Source organism: Vipera ursinii (assembly GCF_947247035.1).
Source record: "Vipera ursinii genome assembly, chromosome: 2".
NCBI lineage: Eukaryota > Metazoa > Chordata > Lepidosauria > Squamata > Viperidae > Vipera > Vipera ursinii.
The window spans coordinates 168,240,546-168,261,662 of record NC_139513.1 but is presented as its reverse complement, the minus strand read 5'-3'; the positions used below and the strand labels follow the sequence as shown (position 1 = coordinate 168,261,662).

General features: G+C 43.6%; 1 protein-coding gene across 3 annotated transcripts in view; it reads right to left on the bottom strand.

Moving 5' to 3' along the window:
- The window catches only part of CDK16 (cyclin dependent kinase 16), a 75,258-nt gene extending 56,420 nt beyond the window's left edge, over nucleotides 1-18,838 (bottom strand). For all 3 annotated transcript variants that reach the window (XM_083354013.1, XM_083354014.1, XM_083354015.1), the window contains exon 1: nucleotides 18,691-18,838. The gene's annotated coding sequence lies outside the window, so the exon portion shown is untranslated. The remainder of the gene's footprint in view (nucleotides 1-18,690) is intronic.
- Nucleotides 18,839-21,117: the final 2,279 nt, after the last annotated feature.

Genomic DNA, 21,117 nt, shown 5'->3' with positions numbered 1-21,117 from the left:
AATTTTTTTTTTCTTCCCCCAGACAAAGCTGCTGTACAACTCACAAATGTGGCAATTATGGTCTTATCCCACTTCTCGGTCAAGAATAAAGTCCAAAGAAAGGAAGAAATTCATAAGGTATAGAATAGATGGTATGTGCTGAATAGTCTATCTATCCTGACTCCTGGCAGGTTGATGAAAACAATTTTAGTTTTTTATTTTTATTTTTGCTAGAAGACAAGATTAGAAAAACTGGGAGTGCTGAAAAATAATCAGAAGATGCCCGGCCGCAAAGAAAATGCTCCATATCTTCCTAGTCGAGGCCCCAAAGACCCAGCATTCTAGAACTAGAAGCCCTAAAAAGGAAATCCTGAGCACTTAATTACCCTGGCTAATTTCAGAAACCCATTTAGAGACCACTGCCAAAGAATCTTTCCGATGATTTCTAAGCTACGTTAGCCCAGAGACTGTTATTTAGAAACCAGCATGTCTAAAAAACGAAGCCTAAGGCAGAACAGTATGAACCGGAGTTGGCTCCGTTCTCAATAGTTTCCACTGAGGTTAGGGTTCACAAATCTGGCGGGAGCCACGGTTAAGTCGTAAGTCATAGCTAATAAAACCACCGCAAATCATACCAACTAATCTGAAAACTAACGGTCATATTATGACCTACTGGAAAGTGTGGATCAGGTTCTCATCTCAGTCACTGTTCAAATAATATATTTTTTTTCCATTACAGACAACTGAGGTTGAGTTAAGCTCCCCCACCCCCGTCACTGCTCCCTGGAAGGGTCTCTGAATTATATAAATGCAAATGAAAAGTATCACGAAGGGGGGGGAGTGGAAAATAAAAGACATCGGGCAACATTTTTTTTGGTCCCTCACGCATAACTCCCCAGCTCTATAGTGGAAGCAAGCAGAAAACAGAGCCGTTAAATTGGGTTGCATGGGGGGGGGGAGACACCTGGGGGAAAGCCAGGAGATTTGTAAAGCAGGTCCTAGTATTTCCATTGTTTTCTGGGAGGATCTTGTGCTCCAAACATCTTTACCGTATTCAGGGTTTGTTTGTGGTTTTTTTTTGTACAGAAAATTAATGGGTGAAGTTCAGCAGAGAAAACCTCACAAGCCTGAATTCCATTTCCCTTACACTTTTGCAAGGCTGCCTGCGCTCAGAATTCAAGCTTCAAAGTGATTGCTGATACTTTTTGTCAGCATGATCCAATCTGAAGAGGATGCATGTGAACAGGTTACTAAGCAGATACACAAACACGCTTACAAACATATTAAGGCTGACTTCCAACAGTACCTCAAGCCGAAGCCTAGGACAGCTAAAGCACATGTGGGATTTGTGAAACAGGATTTATGATCTGGCGTGTACTGTGAATCAGCCAATTGTGGTTTATTTAATAAATTGTGGCTAAACACACTGAGGCTTACTACCGGTATGTGTTAAACCCATTCTCTCACAGATATACACGAATGATTCCAAAGCAGTATCAGAAGCATCTCCACAAAGTACGTAAACAAAATCCAGATTCTTGGCAACTGACTCATATTTATGATGGTTACAGTGTCCCAGGGTCATAGGATCACTGTCAAGGTTCCAACTAATGGACGACAAACATGGTGTCGGCTAAGTTGGTTGCAGAAGCTGACAAATCACCTTTTGCAACCTTCTGACAAGCAAAGTCAATGGGGAAGCCAGATTCACTTAACAACGGTGTTACCAACTTAACAAGTGCAGTGATTCACTTAACAACTATGGCAAGAACGTTCCTAAAATGGGGGCAAATTCACTTAACAATTATCACACTTAGCAACAAAAATGTTGAGCTCAATTACGGTCAAGGACTACCTGCACTAACCTATGTAGGGTACATCTTTCAAACCTGACGCCCATCCTCGATGGCCTCAGAGTTGCATGCTATTCACCACCACCTCCCTGTCCTTGCAGAATGAAACATCTCCCAGACTCTTCACAGGGCAGGACAAAAAGTTAAAGAGATTCTTAATCCCTCTCCCAATACATTTCCATCAACAGAGGACCTTCTCCAGCATGTCTACACAGGGATGGGCTTGGTTTACTAAAACCTAAGAGATGAATCAGATTATCAACATAAGTAACCCTTCATTCAGCTCCCTGAACGTCATCCTGGATTAAGAGATCGTATATAAACAATAGCTACATCCTCTTTGGAGGGTGGAGTTCACTATTTCATACCAAGAACTAGTTTTGCTGGAGGGTCACTTCTGAAGAGAAAGTCTAATGCTGGTGAAAGGGACCATCCTTAACATGGATGGGGGTAGGCAATGAGGACCACAAAGAGCAGGAAGATGATGCAAAGTGGTTTTAAGCTGCGCCATGCCTTTGGATGGGGGTTAAAATTTTCCCATTTTTTTTCTGGAGGGCTGTTGATTACGTAAAGCCCATTTTAGAGTTTATACTGCAATATGTGTGTGTGTGTGTGTTTTCTTATCTCCCCTTCCCCTTAACTTGCAGAAAATCACACAATGATCTTTGGCCACAAAAGAATCCAGGGGCTTCAAATAAGGGAGTCTGATGGTTACTCTGATGCTGCAAACAGCCCATCTCTGGCCTAGAAAGTCATGATTTCTACTTCTACTAAATAGGTTCTCGGTAAATCCACTTCTCACAACTTCCAGTACAGACGCACTTCTTTCACAACTGACCATTGAGGGAATTGTTGGCATTTCCCCCATATGACATACATCTGGTCCCAGGACCTCAAACTACTAATTGCTACCGAGAGGGAACAAACATTGCGAACGATTCAATTCAAGGGATGTATGTGTGTGTGTGTGTGTGTGTGTGTGTGTGTGTGTGTGTGTGTGTATATATATATATATATATATATATATATATATATATATATATATATATATATATATATATATATATGCAAATTATTCAAATTGCTAATAAAGAATTTGGGAGGCTAAGATGATCATTTCGAACTCATTTATGTTCTCATCAGTTAGTCATACCCTTTATCTGAGATTCGAACCCGGGCTGATTGTATATCAGGCAGTGTTTTAACCTCCTGAGCCACGGGGTTCTTTCTCTCTTATATTAGCTGGAAGGCAAGGCAAATGTATGTTTAAGTATTTGTCAAGGCTTTTTGAATGGACCTTGCTAATTAACTCTTTCATTCCTGTTTTGGCCCGGCTCAGGGCTTATCCACAGGAACTAGTCAACTTATGACAGCTCATTATTTGTGCAAATTATTCAAATTGCTAATAAAGAATTTGGGAGGCTAAGATGATCATTTCGAACTCATTTATGTTCTCATCAGTTAGTCATACCCTTTATCTGAGATTCGAACCCGGGCTGATTGTATATCAGGCAGTGTTTTAACCTCCTGAGCCACGGGGTTCTTTCTCTCTTATATTAGCTGAGCCCCGTGGCTCAGGAGGTTAAAACACTGCCTGATATACAATCAGCCCGGGTTCGAATCTCAGATAAAGGGTATGACTAACTGATGAGAACATAAATGAGTTCGAAATGATCATCTTAGCCTCCCAAATTCTTTATTAGCAATTTGAATACTTTGCACAAATAATGAGCTGCCATAAGTTGACTAGTTCCTGTGGATAAGCCCTGAGCCGGGCCAAAACAGGAATGAAAGAGTTAATTAGCAAGGTCCATTCAAAAAGCCTTGACAAATACTTAAATATATATATATATATATATATATATATATATATATATATATATATATATATATATATATATATATATATATATATATATATATATATATATATATATATATATATATGTATATGTATATATTTTTACCCCAAGCCCAAAGATAAGACAATAAAAAACCAAGCAAATCCCTTATCCAAACAAGAGATTTGAGAGTCCCGCTGAAGAACTTGAGACTGATGATACGCTTAGGGGAAAAAACAACATCCAGGCATCTAATACATCCTGGAATATTTGGTTCTTGCAGTCAACAGCTGCTATCTCAGCCACAGATAAGCCCCTTTTCAGTATTGATCCTTTGCTTGGGCTTTGAGCTTTTCTCAAACTGCGGTCCACCTCTCCCCTCCAGACCATCGATAATTAAAAGAGGAAACATTTAAAAGCCTGAGAGACGGGCCTGTTTTTCAACTCTATTTCAGGCTGTCTGGCAAACAGAGTAGCAGCTTACCCATTGGACAATGCAGACCTTTCAGAAAAGAGCACCACCGTTCTCTCTCCCTGGCTCACATCAAGATACATGCTAAGGCAAAGTACAGAGGGGAAAACTCCATAGCTGGCTTTGGAGGCCTGTTCCTGCCAGCTCAAAGTTTGCTTCTAAAAGGGAGCTATCCTGGTGACACGACACCACGATCATCGCGAGTGTACAGCATCCTAAGCTACGGTTGCAAATGGGGATGGACGTCTGTGGTGTCCTAACATGTTTCCGTCTTGATTTGTACCCAGTTGTACCCTGGAGATCCAAAGTGAAACCATTCACAAAGGAGGACTTGGCCAAACAAGCCACAGTTGCTTTGTTCAAGACTGAAGTGACTTTGACTTGTTTAGCAAACAGTAGCTAATGTGAGCATAAAAATTAATGCAGGGGCTGGCAATCTCTCAGCAGCTAAAGAGCTCACTTTTTGTTTTAACTTGGAGGAGGTACCTGAACGCAACGGTGGATGAGTCAGTAACATTCCGACAACAATAAAGTGGGCCGAACACAGACTTCCAATGAGAACATGATTTTGCTGCTGCAGTATTAAGAAAAATTCCACTGGCTATCTCCTGTGCCCTCTTATTGAGCCTGAAGGAGCAGACAAGACATTCTAGCCGACCTTTCTCCTACCTAGAAAGAAAGAAAGAAATGGTCTCCGTCTGGAGAAAATGGCCAGAATCCACTGCTGCAAGTTCAAACAACTAATATCAACAGCAATAAATTTATTGTTCACCCAATTAAAGTGAACAGCAGCATTTCTGGACTACAGACCTAGCCTGTGCTTCTAGGCTCATTTATAAAAGTAAGAGGCAGTCTACAATACCCAGATGATGGTGGTTCCCATCAATCTTCAAGCATGAGATGGGCTTGCAAAATACTATTCAATGAGTAAATTCCATATTTTCATTATGCTGCCCCTTGATAAACCACTGTTTGTTGAATAAACTGGCTGCGTTCACACAGCACACTAAATCACAATGAAATTAACTGTGTCATACCCTAAGTAATAAGTCCACTGTGTTATGGCTTATCGAGACACAGGAATTCCAGCAGAGACATTCAGCAGGGCAAATACCTACCCTCACCTGTGCCTAGTGGTAGATCCGAAGCTATTCACTCATATAAATGCAGCCAAAGCATTACTCCAAAGAGCCAAGGCTGCATTATCTGAAGGGCCCCTGGCTGGATCCTAAGGCAACTTGCTGATAAAGTTAATCTCATCAAAGACAGCACGGGCACACACCTCAGGATTACACGTCCCTAGGAAAAAAAATACAGTGACAGGCACCACAAGGTCACATCTACCCGACACCACAGTAGGGAGGCAATGAATGCTGCAGGTCCCGTTCCCCTAAGGCAGGGGTGTCAAACTGCCGGCCCGTGGGCCGGATGCATTACGATGAAACCGCGCCCTCCCCATTGCCGGCAATGGGGAAAAAGTTGTGATACGTCGCCCGACGTCGCGGGTTTGACATGCCTGCCCTAAGGAGATGCATCTGGCAGGACCCAGAAGAAGCGCCTTCTCCTTTGGTGGCGCCCTCTCTCTGGAATATCATTCCCTCAGAGATTAGACTGGCCCCCACTTTAGCACTCTTCCAGAAGGCGCTGAAAACCTGGTTCTGCCATCAGGCCTTGGGGACCCAAAGTGGGAGAGAGCCCAGCAAATGGCTAGTTGAATGTGTGCTGTCGCTGGGGTGGGGTGGGGGGGGGGTTATTATATTATTTTATTTTTCCTCTTATTTTATTTTTTTACTGGGTGCTTTTTACCGAGGTGAGCCGCTTTTGAGTCGCTATTTGCGAGCAGGCGGAGATACAAGCTTTCTAAATAAAATAAAAATAAACCTTGAACTACACAAGGATGGGCTTAATGAAAGTAAACCAGCAAAAAGCTACCCATTCCAGCAGGAAAATTCCTCCACCAACCTTTATCAAACCCAGACCGAAAGAACCTGCCGAAGTTGGGAATTAACTTATTTTTTAGTTTCTTTTCCTGTACATTTTCCTGCTTTTTTCCCCAACCGAGGCCAGTCTATTGAGCTGAAGAGGTCAGCAAGATTCAGTACATTTGTTATTTAAAACAGATAATGCCAAGAAGGATTTAATGATGATCTGCCTCCAGAAATCGTGGGGGCTCCATCCCTGGAGATTTTTTAAGAAGAGGCTAGACCAGGGATAGGCAACCTCGGCTCTTTTATGACTCGTGGACTTCAACTCCCAGAATTCCTGAGCCAGCCAAGCTGGCTCAGGAATTCTGGGAGTTGAAGTCCACGAGTCATAAAAGAGCCGAGGTTGCCTATCCCTGGTCTAGACAGTCACTTGTCTGAGATGGTATAGGTCAGTGATGGCGAACCTTTTAGAGACCAATTGCCCAAACTGCAACCCAAAACCCACTTGTGTATGGTCCGGTGCTGGGGGGACGTGGCCCATTGGGTGGTTGTGGCCAATTGGATGGATGGGCATGGTTGCGGTGGTAACAGCAGACTGGGTGGGACTAAAAAGCATAATCAATCAATTCCAAATTTGCAAGATCTTTTTTTCCCCCACGAGTCGAAATTGATCGATTGAACCTTTTTTTTTTTGCACACGGCGGTGGAGGCCTAAAGCGAAAAGGTTTTATAAAACCCAGCTGAAGGCCTAGGACTGGGGCAATGGCACACGTGCCCGCAGAGAGGGCTCTGCGTGCCACCTGTGGCACGCATGTCATAGGTTCACCACCACGAGTATAGGTTCTCCTGCTTGAGCAGGGGGCTGGATTAGAAGACCTCCAAGATCCCTTCCAGCTCTATTCTATTCTGTCTTTTAAAGATGCAGATTTCTAGACAACAGGGAAAACAATTACTGAAAACTCAAAAACTCAAATTCAGATCCATGTTTGCAAGATCTGGGGGGGGGGAGGGGTTATCCCAAGGCTGCCAAAGGATTTGTTTGGATCTAGCAACTACTATCATTATCTACTCCCCACACGGCTTTGAAGTTTCATCCAAATTGCTGTTTTCCCTTCATCACATCTGTTCTCAACAATCACTCAAGTGGACTTGGGAAGGGAGGACCCGCTCTGTGTACCAAGCTCCAAAAGAATGAAAACGCCAAGGCAGCTGAACCAGGGCATTTCGGATGGAAGCATGACACAGCAGAACAGGCGGTAATAATTCTGGGACCAAGCTTATTTGTGGCCAAGTTCACACACAGCATTAAGCCAAGACTGGCAAAGAGATTTGGTTTCCTTTCCTTGAGTCTATCCTTTATGATGTCTAAACTATGGTTTATGGTTCAGCATGGGGTGTGAACTCAGCCAACTGCACTCTATTCAAGAAAATCCCAAGTCAGCAACTGTGTCTTGGGTTTCTGAACGCTGCCCAGAAATCAAAAGGGAATTAAATATCAGGGTGCAGACGCGACTAGTAACCTTCTGTCAAAGCAATTTCTTTTAACCGTTAGCTTCTCCTAAGCAAGGCACGGTTTAAAACGGGACTTATAAAATCCATAAAAATCACCAGTGTGGAACCAAAGGAAGTTGTGTCTATGGACATTCTCAGTCACCCGGGTCACAGTTATCCCCAAAACGCTTTTTCACCGGGCAACTGGAGTTTCTTGGGTATTTTGGAAGATGTTTCGCTTCCCATCCAAGAAGCTTCTTCAGCTCTGAAGTTGTCTTTTCTCTGAACCAGGGGTAGGCAACCTCTGCTCTTTTATGACTCGTGGACTTCAACTCCCAGAATTCCTGAGCCGGCTCAGGAATTCTGGGAATTGAAGTCCACGAGTCATAAAAGAGCCAAGGTTGCCTACCCCTGCTCTAAACCAATTATCACTGTTTTTAAGCCCCAAAAAGATAAAACATGAGGAATGCCACATATGTTCCTGTGAGCATCTCAGAAAAGACAGGATGCAATATAAACGTATATCAGCAAACTTTTGGTAAATAGAGGGGCACCAAGGACTGGTTATCCACCCTCTTTTGCAATCCATTTTCTTACTGGGGAGTGACAGAAAGAGCTAGTGAAAAGGAAAAGTCAGCAGAGAAGGGAAAGGGTAAGCTATGCCTTCTTTTGTCAGCCTCCTCACTTACCTGGAGAAAAGTAATGGTTGCCTGTGACTGTCAAGACCAGGGGTAGGCAACCTCGGCTCTTTTATGACTCATGGACTTCAACTCCCAGAATTCCTGAGTCGCTGACTCAGGAATTCTGGGAGTTGAAGTCCATGAGTCATAACAAAGCCGAGGTTGCCTACCCCTGGTCAAGACAAACTTAGCTGGCAATTTTTGTTTTGTTCAAACTGGCAGGATCCGGAATGATGGGGAGGGGAACCCTTCCGGAGATACGTCCGGTTGCATTTGGCATCTAGCATCAGCCAAAACCCTACAGCCAGGGTGGAGGTGTGGTGAATGTCATCTGGGAATCTCATGGCTTTCATGGTCCCTGTACCACAGGTCACCAGATGTGAGACCCTGTACATTAAGTTGGGTTCAAGGGATTAGTTGGGATTGTTGCTGTCGAACTAAGCTCCCTGCTGTACAGCAACCTCCCTGCCTGAGCTCCTTGACTCCATTGCTAGGTTGACTGACTATGGAGTTCCCCAGACTTATGGTCTTGGGGGATTTCAATCTGCCTTCTATAAGAGTAGGGTGTGAGGTGGCTCAGGGGTTCAAGACCGCCGTGACAGCTACGGGCCTATTCCACATCATTCAGAGCCCAACATAAAAGATTGGTCATGCACTGGATCTGGTGTGCCTGTTGGAACAGTGGCTATGGGATCTTAAATTGGAGGAGCTCTTGGCGTTTCCCTTGTCGTGATTGGATCACACCCTGATTCCGCTGGGGTTTTCTAGTGCCACTATCCACTGCCAGGAAGCTGGACCCATTAGATTGGTCTGTTCCCAAAAACTAATGGGTTTCAGAAGAAGCAAGGGCTGTTCTTGCTGGTCTGCTGCACGGTCCATCCAAATCTTGGTCGCTGTTTGGAATAAGGGGCTGGCTAAGCCTTTGGATCGGACCATGCCCCTGCAACCTCTCCCCCCTCAGGGATCCCCTTACTCCCCATGGTTTACAGAGGAGTTGAGGGAGATGAACACAAGAGATGTCTAGAGTGTCACTGATATCAACAAGAGCTGAACTCAACTAAACATAGGTTAGAGCAGAGGTCCCCAACCTCCGCTCTGTAGACCAGTACTGGGCTGCGGCATGCCAGCAACTGGTCCGCACAAACAAGCAAAGCCCCATCCGCGAGTTGCAGGCAGCACACAAAACCACGCACCCTCCGGCCCACGGAAAAACCTCTCTCCGTGGAACCGGTCCCTGGTGCCAAAAATGTTGGGGACCTCTGGGTTAGAGTACCGCGTGGCAGTAAGGATGACAAAGCATCAGTATTTCTCCACCCTTATTGCACCAAGTTTCAAATGACATGAGCCTTTTTGGGCGGGGGGGCTCAGAGAACTTCTTAGAAGGGCATGCAGAGGAATTTGTTCAGCATCTGTTGGATAAAGTTGCTCCGATTCACTTGGACTCTGGTCTTGTAGCAAGTCCAGAGGAGATGCCTTAGAACAGGGGTCCTCAACCTTTGGCAACTTTAAGATTTGTGGACTTCAACTCCCAGAATTCTGGGAGTTGAAGTCCACAAGTCTTAAAGTTGCCAAGGTTGAGGACCCCTGCCTTAGAAGTCTTGCCTGGTTATCTGGGAATGCTTTGAGTCTGAGGTGGACAGGTCATTAGGACTACGAGTTCAGCCACCTGCTTTTTAGATCCATGCACCTCCTTGGCTTGTTGAAGTGGTCCTGGGAGTGTCACTTGAGTGAGTTCTAGCAGAAGTTAATTCTTTGAATGAGGGAATTGTTCCATTAACCCTTAAGGAGATTTTAGTTTGACCTCTCCTCAAGAAGCCCTCACTGGGCTCCATATTCTGGACAACTTTCATCCAGCATCTAACTTCCCTTTCTGGGGGGAAATGGTTGAGATTGTGGTTGCGCAACAGCTTCAGAAGACTTTGGAAGAAGTGAATTATTTGAATTTCTTATAGTATAGTTGGGATTCTAATCCAGGTATGGTACGGAAGAAGTATTGGTCACACTGTTGGATGACTTCTAGTGAGGGTGGGACAGGACTTGTGCATTCATCGTCCTTGCCCTACTTGACCTCTTTGTGCTGTCAGCCCTCCTAATGTAAATCAAACAGGAAACATCTCCCTCCCTCATTTCAGTGATATTTTCTTACTAAATTCTCAAGTGTCTTCAACAATAGCAGACCTTCTAATATACTGGAAAACTTCTTAAAAATTCAGGGAGATATTGTATTCAAAGATGCATCTGCCTTGAAAGTAGCCCATGTGTATAATAGCACAGCCAAACATCAGGAAGTGACCACAGGAAATGCTTTACGGTATAATACAAAAATCATAAAATGCTTTGTTGTAATTTTTATGTCATAAAACGTTTTATAAAATTTGTTAAATTTCAATTCCATGGCACTCATGGCTTCTGGATTATGGATGCATTCTGTAAGTTAGCCCATTTGAGGTAATTTGGCTGAAAATGTTTTGCCTTGTGATGCACCATTTCATCCACTTAAAGGTTCCGGACAGGAGAATTCTAGTAAGATATAGATAGATATTTTTGGCTCTTGACCCATCAACCTGAACAACAAATTACAGGGCTGCCACTATGAAAACATTATTGACATTAAAAAGAAGAAAAAGGATGAACATGCCAATTGCATTGTAGTACACTCCTATCTGAAGCGTTAAGTTATAATGTAGTTTGTTGAACTTCAGCTTATACACTGCGTGAACTCAATTACTGTTATTGTCAACAAGTCAATACTACATTTGTTGGTTTAAACAACAGTGAAGCAATGCCAGAAAAAACCCCTAGGCATTACCTATTGCTTTGTGTCTCCTTTTTCTACAGGCTTTTTACAATCATGCCCAAAGGAGAACCTATTCTCATGGTAAAAACTAAAATACCCTTTCTATATAACCAAACAACAGACACCTCTCCCACCCTTTATGTAAGACAATTGTAACTCGATCTCTTCCGTGCGTCTTCAGTACCCAGCTACTAGCCACATCCTATAAGCAGTTTGGGCTTCAACTATTTTTACTTGGCTGTAGCTTTCATAATGTTATAATATGGTTACTTAAGGCAGGCCAAACATCAGTCTTCATGGTATGCCTCCACCAAAGAACTATTTCCTTACAGGTCAGTTACAATTCAAGAATGTATAGTTTGGGGGAAACTGGCAAAGCCACCTCCTTTGAGTCAATATTTAATAATAGTAAATATAATGGGGCATTGTTTTCATTTTGCCCACACAGCCTGAGCAACAAAGGGACAAAAGCAAGCTGCAATAAATGCCAAGTCCTTTCCTTCCACCTCTATTCTGGCCATCTGACAGACCCAAGATTTGTTGTTGTTAGCTGCGAAGTCGTGTCCGACCCATCGCGACCCTATGGACAACATTCCTCCAGGCCTTCCTGTCCTCTACCATCTTCTGGAGTCCATTTTAAGCTCACGCCTACTGCTTCAGTGACTCCATCCAGCCACCTCATTCTCTGTCGTCCCCTTCTTCTATTGCCCTCGATCTTCCCCAGCATTAGGCTCTTCTCCAGGGAGTCCTTCCTTCTCATTAGGTGGCCAAAGTACTTGAGTTTTAGCTTCAGGATCTGGCCTTCTAAAGAGCAGTCAGGATTGATCTCCTCTAGGACTGACCGGTTTGATCGCCTTGCAGTCCAAGGGACTCGCAGGAGTCTTCTCCAGCACCACAGTTCAAAGGCCTCAATTCTTTGGCGCTCAGCCTTTCTTATGGTCCAACTTTCACTACCATACATTGCAACTGGAAAGACCATAGCCTTGACTATACGCACTTTTGTTGACAGGGTGATGTCTCTGCTTTTTAGTGTGCTGTCTAGATTTGCCATGGCTTTCCTCCCCAGGAGCAAGCGTCTTTTAATTTCTTGGCTACAGTCCCCATCTGCAGTGATCTTGGAGCCCAGGAAAATAAAATCTGTCACTACCTCCATTTCTTCCCCATCTATTTGCCAGGAATTGAGAGGGCCAGATGCCATGATCTTGGTTTTCTTAATGTTAAGTTTCAACCCAAGTTTTGCACTCTCCTTCTTCACCTGCAACAAGAGGCTCTTTAGTTCTTCTTCACTTTCTGCCATTAGAGTGGTATCATCTGCGTATCTTAGGTTGTTGATATTTCTTCCGGCAATCTTAATTCCAACTTTTGATTCATCTAGCCCTGCCTTTCTCATGATGTGCTCTGCATATAAGTTAAATAGGCAGGGCGACAGTATACAGCCTTGCCGGACTCCTTTCCCAATTTTGAACCAATCAGTGGTTCCGTGTCCAGTTCTCACTGTTGCTTCTTGACCCGCATATAGGTTTCTCAAGAGACCAATAAGATGGTCTGGTACTCCCATCTCTTTAAGAACTTGCCACAGTTTGTTATGATCCACACAATCAAAGGCTTTAGCATAGTCAATGAAGCAGAAGTAGATGTTTTTCTGGAACTCCCTAGCTTTCTCCATGATCCAGCGTATGTTGGCAATTTGATCTCTAGTTCCTCTGCCTCTTCGAAATCCTGCCTGCACTTCTGGTAGTTCTCGATCCACATACTGCTGAAGTCTAGCTTGTAGGATTTTAAGCATGACTTTACTAGCATGAGAAATGAGTGCAATGGTGCGATAGTTTGAACATTCTTTGGCACTGCCTTTCTTAGGAATTGGAATGTAAACTGATCTTTTCCAATCCTGTGGCCACTGTTGAGTTTTCCAAATTTGCTGGCAAATTGAGTGTAGCACTTTTACTGCATTGTCTTTTAAGATTTTGAATAGCTCAGCTGGAATACTGTCACCTCCACTAGCTTTGTTGTTGCTCAGCTTTTCTAAGGCCCACTTCACTTCACATTCTAGGATGTCTGGCTCGAGGTCAGTGACCACCTCATTGTGATTATCAGGGACGTTAAGCTCATTCTTGTATAGTTCTTCTGTGTAATTTTGCCACCTCTTCTTAATCTCTTCTGCCTCTGTTAGGTCCCTGCCATTTTGGTCCTTTATCATGCCCATTTTTGCATTAAACGTTCCCTTCATTTCTCCAATTTTCTTGAAAAGATCTCTGGTCCTCCCTATTCTATTGTTTTCTTCTATTTCTTTGCACTGTTCATTTAAGAAGGCATTCTTATCTCTTCTAGCTATTCTCTGGAATTCTGCATTCAATTGGGTGTATCTTTCTTTTTCTCCCTTGCCTTTCGCTTCCCTCCTTTCCTCAGCTATTTGCAAAGCTTCCTCAGACAGCCATTTTGCTTTCTTGCATTTCTTTTTCTTTGGGATGGTTTTGGTTGCTACCTGTTGTACAATGTCACGAACCTCTGTCCATAGTTCTTCAGGCACTCTGTCTATCAGATCTAATTCCTTAAATCTATTTGTCACCTCTACTGTATATTCAACAGGGATATGATTTAATTCATACCTGACTGGCCTAGTGCTTTTCCCTACTTTCTTCAGTTTAAGCCTAAACTTTGCAAGGAGAAGCTCATGGTCTGAGCCACAGTCAGCTCCTGGTCTTGTTTTTACTGACTGTATAGAGCTTCTCCATCTTTGGCTGCAGAGCATATAGTCAATCTGATTTCTGTGTTGACCGTCTGGTGATGTCCATGTGTAAAGCCGTCTCTTGGGTTGTTGGAAAAGAGTGTTTGCTATGACCATCGCATTCTCTTGACAGAATTCTATCAGCCTGTGCCCTGCTTCATTTTGCACGTAATAATCACAGGCCTTCAAAGGTTCTACCAAGTTCTCAAATTGTGTCCAGGTTTTTTTGGTGGCACTAACGTAAAACATACTTCTATTTTATTCTATTAAGCATATATGTACAGCAAGGGTCCCCAATCCCCGGGCTGCGGACTGCTACCAGGCTGCGACCCGTTGGAAACCGGGCCACTGAAGTGGTGGGTGAACACACAAAGCTTCATTTGCGCAGGCACAGGATTTAGGGATTTAAGTTGCTCACGGATGCACTACTGCATTACTGCCTTATGCCCATTCCCATAGGGCAATGGATAGCAGCCAAAATGCCTTTTCAGAAAATCTTTTGAGTGAGATGATGCAGTGTTTCTAACACAGTACAAAGGCAAAAACTATTCTTTGGAGGATCTGAGGCACGGATCTAGCAGTTGTTTGAATCTCATCTTCTTCCAGCATCCTGAAATATCTACAGAAGGCGTTTGTGCAATCCCAAGGACAGTTGCAGCTGCTTTAAGGAGCTGTAAACAGGTGCCATGTTTGTGTCACGTGCACCTCACAACACCTTGTGTGTTTTAATCAGAAATGCAGCATTGCATTCCTAGTGAGGAAATCCAGAGTGCCTGGAGGGTGTAATGCTGGCCCTGCTCGATGTATAAGGAAGATTTATTTTGTTATTTAAATGACTTACAGAACCACCCATCTCATAGCACAAGGCTCTGGGCGGCATACAAAGGTTAAAATCACCACAATGTATATAATCTGTGTTGACGAAAGATGGCTACCCCTGTAATGATAATTATATTTTACAAAGCTGTAGCTATTTTGTGCTTGTACAGTGCTAAGTTCTTTGCTTTGACGGGATTTAAAAAAAAATCTAACAGAGCTGTCATTTGGGGCCCAAGCAGTCAAGAGCTGCACAAAAAGACAAGCAATCAGCATTCATAGCAAAGTTCTTATCATCAGAGGAAAGGCTTGGGCCTGTTTTTTAAAAGGGTCATAAGAGTCATGGCAGAGTTTTACGCCAGGAATGGCTGAGCCCTACACATATTATCAAAATGGGGAAAAGACAGAAAAAGTTGCTTATTTAGCATAATTTATTATTCTAGCCAAGATGAAGGCCAAGGAAGTACAAAAAGGGAATTGAAGTGCCTCTAGAGGCCCATCTTTCCCTTCCAGGTTTTTGCAGCGTTACTCAAGCATTGTTGAAGTCTATCTTCAAAAGGCAAGAGGAGGAAGAGCCAAATCATCTTTTATATTCAAGAGGGAGACATGGAGGGTGGGGATGAATAAAAGCTGAAAGGGCAGGCATCCTAAAGGTGATACTTCTGAAATGGTAACTGAATCCACAAAAAAGAAAAACAAGATAAGTGAATCTGGGTGTACCCCAAAGGAGGGGAAAAAGGTATGCTTCATATTTAAATCCCATTACATAGATGAAAGGGTACTTCCAAACACATTTAACCTTAAGTAAATCTTAATAATTCAAAGACAACTTATTCCCAATACAGATGTATAAAAACTGTCGTGGAACTTATTCCCAATACAGATGTATAAAATCTGTCGTCTTGTCATATTTGCAGGGCAGTTAAAGAACAGTGATAGACTCTTTTAAGATTTTGTTCAGCAGTTAAGAATATGGAGTGTTAAGCCTTTGGGGAAGAAAAAAAATGTCTTTGGTTTTATTAACATGGAGGATGGCATGCAGATAGAACACAGGCTTAAACCAAGTTTAAAATCCACCCATTAGGCCATCCTGAGAAAATGGCGGTATCCCATCAACTGTTCCTCATCTGCATACAGGAGAAGTTGTCCCACAGATACTGGAAGGATGAAAAATAAATGCCATCACAGCCAATGAAAAATGATAGAAACGGAGCAACTACAAGCAATGGATTAAACAATGGAGATGGTCACAAGAAACCAGAATCAACATCCCACTCAGAGATGGTCCATCAATACGGTCTATGCAGACTTAAATAGAAATAAGGTCTACTGGACTCCATAAGACTCGCTACCCAGTTTATTCTGTGAATGAATAAACAGGGAATCAAAGGTCTGGATGCAAAAGTATAATGTTTTGTCTCGCTGTCTTGGTTTTTTTTATTTCATGCATTCAAAACGCTGAAAGTTGACTAATTTACCTGCATCAAGTACAGCGGGGACATCCTTTCTGCAGGCGCTTTTGTCATAGTGCGCTAGGATCTGCCTTGTGTAGGTAACTGAAGTAGTTAAACAGTGGCAATCTGGTACCATTTTGAATTACAGATCTCCCAATTTCTAGGCATGAGCTGTTTTGGTTAGGACATACTATTGAAAATCTCTGAAGAGCTGTACTGCAAACCCCAAGAAATAACTGTTTGGTTCCATTCTGATTCTGTTTACAGTTCATTCAACAACAAGCCACATTCAAGGTTAACTAAAACCCACTGACCAATAAAAGCCATTAAACAAAAAGAAAGTTATTCACTTAAGAGTCTAAGACAGGGGTAGGCAACCTTGGCTCTTTTATGACTCGTGGACTTCAACTCCCAGAATTCCTGAGCCAGGTGTGCTCAGGGAGTTGAAGTCCACGAATCATAAAAGAGCCAAGGTTGCCTACCCCCAGTCTAAGAAGAAATCCTAAAATATTAAAAAAAAGAGGGAAAGAAGAGTTCCATTGCAACCAAGCCTTCCCAAGTCTCTTGTCTTCTGAAAACTAACTGAGCAGCCAAGATGTCAATGCAGTTCTCTCTGCAGATCCCTGAGACCTAGCCCAAATGCCAACTTCCACTGAGTGCCAAAAACCAATCATCCATGCTTCAGTTGGCAGGGAAAGAAATAAGTTGAAAGGGGAAAGCCATATCAACACAGAACTAAGTACCCACAAATTCTATAGCACCCTAATGAGCATGCCAGATAGACAAAAACATTTTCCTCAAAGATTCAGAAGCCAAATGAGGACAAGCTAACTAGAAAGACATGGCAGCGGCTAAGTTGTCAGCTCCAACAAATCAAACAGTAAAAACAGGTTGACATGGAGGAAATCTGGCCTTCTAATAAATTCTAGGTTACCTATAGGGGACAAACCCAGAAAGATCCAGCTAGGCCCACTCCCTTTTTTCAGGCTTCTGCACCAAATGTCTCCAGGGGTAATCTGGCCAGCAGCTGCCCCAAAGCAATTCCTCTCAGGACAACTCTGATCCATGCCATCCTTCCAGCATCATCACAAGAACCATTCACTTACCCACACATTATTAGTTGCAGACGCAGCGCTGCGTGAAGAGAGGAGATGGAAGCCCCCCCCCCATTACATCATCAGACTTGTGAGGCAGTAGGTGATAGCATCAGGTCTAGAGGTTTGAAAGTGAGAAAATGAACTCCCTGACCAAAAACAGCTGGGATTCCAGAACAGAGATCACTCACAGCAATTTGTCCTCCTTTGGGATTCAATTTCTTCTCTCTTTTTCCTAGCCAGAAAGCATGCTGATCCCTATTACATTCTCTCTGCACACATTTCTGCACATGGTTTCCAGCGGAGAAGAAAAGGAAGAGGACACAATCTTTTCCCATGTATATAAAGTGTAAAAAAGGAGTGGGGGGGGGGAAGGATTCCATGATTCTCTAGGGAAAACATACATCCAGTTCTAATCAACCTCTCCAATATTGTGAAAAGAATGCTACAAGCTGTATGATTCAGCTGATGAAATGCAACTTAACCATATAGAAGGAATCACTGTACTTTTAAGATCAGAAGAGCAAAGATTTCTCACCTCCAAGAGAGAACACCTATGTGTCCATGACCATTAGAGTGAAAAGTCAATCTGAGCATAATGCAAAGTACCAGAAGATGTCCCTAAAAAGAGGAGTGAAAGATTCACCCAGCAAGTTCAAACAGAAATGCACCTCTTAGAGAAGGACATCTAACCCTGAATCATCAGTCACAGGGTGAATATGAAATACCTGGAATTGAATCTCAAAAAAGGCCAAAGACAATGAAAAGCTTGAACAAAAAGGAAAGGCCTGACAGGAATGGGGAATCTTTAGGGCCTGGCAGTTAATTGGGAAAAGTAGATCAGGATGTAGAAAAAGGAAGGGAGGAGTCAATAATATGGATGGGCCATAAAAGTGGTGGGCCATAAAAGTGGTGAAGACTCAAGATCCATGTAAGCCCAACCCTACTTTTCTTAATTTCAGCACTAAGGTATGCAGGGTACACCAGGTTTCAATCTCTTACTGAAGGGGTGGATCCCAGGGACTTTGTAGAAAGAACACGAAATCAGGGAAGGAAGATTAAAGAAGAAAGTCTGGACTTCTAATACCCTCAACTAAAACAACTTGCCTTTGGGCCAAAGGAGCAGGATCTGATTCATGCAGCTCTCTCTATTGAGGAAGAGTTTAGAAATAGACTGGAGATTTTTTAAAAAAAAAAATGGAACAGAAACAGAGAGCTGAAAAACAGATCAACGTGGACTCTTTTTACTTTTTCCTAACGAAAGAGAAAGACACCAATATTTTTAACGAGAATCCAGTAATTCATGGAAGCACAGTATTGGGAGATGGGGTGTTCAAGGCCAGTAAAGAATTAAAGAAAGGTCAACAAGGACCGCTTGCACGATCCAGATCTGTCGTATGAAAAACGGGCGATCCAGCCTAAACGCAGGGAGAATGATCCCGGGGGAGGGGAGGGAGACACATACGGAACAAGGGATCAAAGGTCCTGCTGGATTCCACGACCCCCTTCCCCCTCCCCAACACACACACACAAATCTCTCCTTAGGAAAGAATTGTCTCTTACCTTGGCGGCGGTTACTGCTATTGCGAGTCCCAGTAATCCTCGGCCATGGCCGCCAGCATGGGCCGCCTCTGGACTCGGCACCCCTCAACCACCCATGGTCACCCCCCCACACACACACACACACAAGCCCGGGTCTGTTCGACTCCTCCCTCCCAGCTCCGAAGAACCACCCCCAGCCCAGCCGCCTCCCACCCTACGACTGACCAACGCCAACCCCCTGGCTGGGCTTAACTCTCCCCTCCCCTTCAGAGCGTACCATTACCTCTACCATGCGTAAAAACACCAGAAAAGCCGGAGGCCTTGCCCAATTAACGTTACCCCACACTTAAAAGAAGGGAAGGCAAGAAACGGAAACAACACCTCGGTCGTTTCCAGAAACGCAGAACTTGTACGAACCTGTGCGAGAACAACGAAGTAAACCTCCCCCCCTCTCTTTCATTTCATGTGGTAGAATCCCAGCCTTATTACTTTTCCCGAGATGCGAGGGGGGGGGGGGCGGCGGGAATCTCCTCCTCATCAAAACGTGGATATTTTCTCCTGCGTTTCGATGGCATTGTTTGACTTTGGGCAGTCCATTTGCAATAAATCTCAGTCGCCGTATTTGACAACTTTCAGGTGTCCGGTAGACATTAAAGGACTGGCCTGTCCTCCATGTGCATCACAATGGTACATTCCACACCATCTTTTTTTTTTTTTTGCCCCCTCAAGTAACCGTTCTTCTTAATCACTAGCGGACGTTGCTCGTTCGCTGGATAGAGTTGGGGAGGGGGTTGCATTTAGTTTCGGAAAACATAGTGGCAACTCCTATTCATTTTCAAGGGGCTTGAGTAGAACCACAAATCGCTTTGTATTTAAATCCTCTTCTTAAGTTGGGACCCTGCAAATTGGCCGAGACGCATCTGGGTTACCAGTATCTCAACCCAAAGTACTGTTACAGGCTTAAGCGAAACTACTTTATTAGCTGCAGAAGGATGGGTTGAGCGACAACCAATTGACGTCATATTAATTAGTTACATATAACATTGTACCATAGTGATGAGTTATATCGGGGTTTTTTTGAACTATTACCATCTATCTGGCCGACAGTACAGGATAATAAAAACAAAGACAAGTAGGCTGAAAAATAGTTTTTAATATTAATAGTTTTTAATCCCAGAGTTGTAACCCTATTAAATATCACAATATAGTGCAACATTGAAGTGCAATATAAAGGGCAGCATAATGGTGAATAGAATGTGAAGGATATGTAGTATAATGTATGTTTTTATTTGTGTGCACTGTGGAGAGCACTTAATTTCGTTGTGAGTTAGTGATAATAAAGATATTCTATTCTATTCTATTCTATTCCATTCCATTCCATTCTATTCTATTCTATTCTATTCTATTCTATTCTATTCTATTCTATTCTATTCTATTCTATTCTATTCTATTCTATTCTATTCTATTCTATTCTATATGATGCAAATTTGACTCAGGTTAGTCCAAAAGTATTTATTGGGGGGGGTATATTCTGGTTCTCTACCTAAACCCCAGGGTAGGCAACCTTGGCTCTTTTTATGACTCGTGGACTTCAACTCCCAGAATTCCTGAGCCAGCTATGCTATGCCGGCTCAGGAATTCTGGGAGTTTCGTTTCGTTTCGTTTTATTTAATTTATATACCGCCCTTCTCCCTGGGGACTCAGGGCGGTTCACAGGGCATATAAATAAAAATACAATACTATACAAAAGTTAAAACAGAGATTAAATCAATGCCCAATTAAAAAACAATAATACAATCTAAAATAACAATTTAAAACCCAGCTCCCCCATCAGGCCAGACCGGCCAATTCAAACAAATGGGTCTTCAGACCACGACGGAAAGTTCGGAGGTCCGATGCCGTCCGGAGCTCCACCGGCAGTTGGTTCCACAAAGCCGGGGCACCCACAGAGAAGGCTCTCCCCCTGGGGGCCGCCAGTCGGCATTCCCTGACCGGAGGCACCCTGAGGAGGCCCTCTCTGTGGGAACGCACAGGGCGGAGGGGAGTTGAAGCCGGCAGCAGGTGGTCCCCGAGGTACCCCAGACCCATGCCATGTAGGGACTTAAAGATCATAACCAAGACCTTGAACCTCACCCGGAAGACAACTGGTAACCAATGCAGCTCGCGGAGCAAAGGTGTAACATGGGAGTACCGGGAAACTCCCAAGACAACTCTCGCGGCCGCATTCTGTACCAGTTGGAGCCTCCGAGTGGTCTTCAAGGGAAGCCCCATGTAGAGAGCATTACAGTAGTCAAGGCGAGAGGTCACGAGCGCATGAGTGACCGTGCACAGGGCATCCCGGTCCAGATAGGGCCGCAACTGGCGCACCAGGCGAACCTGGGCAAAAGCCCCCCTAGTCACGGCCACTACATGATCTTCTAGGGTAAGCCGTGAATCTAGGAGGACTCC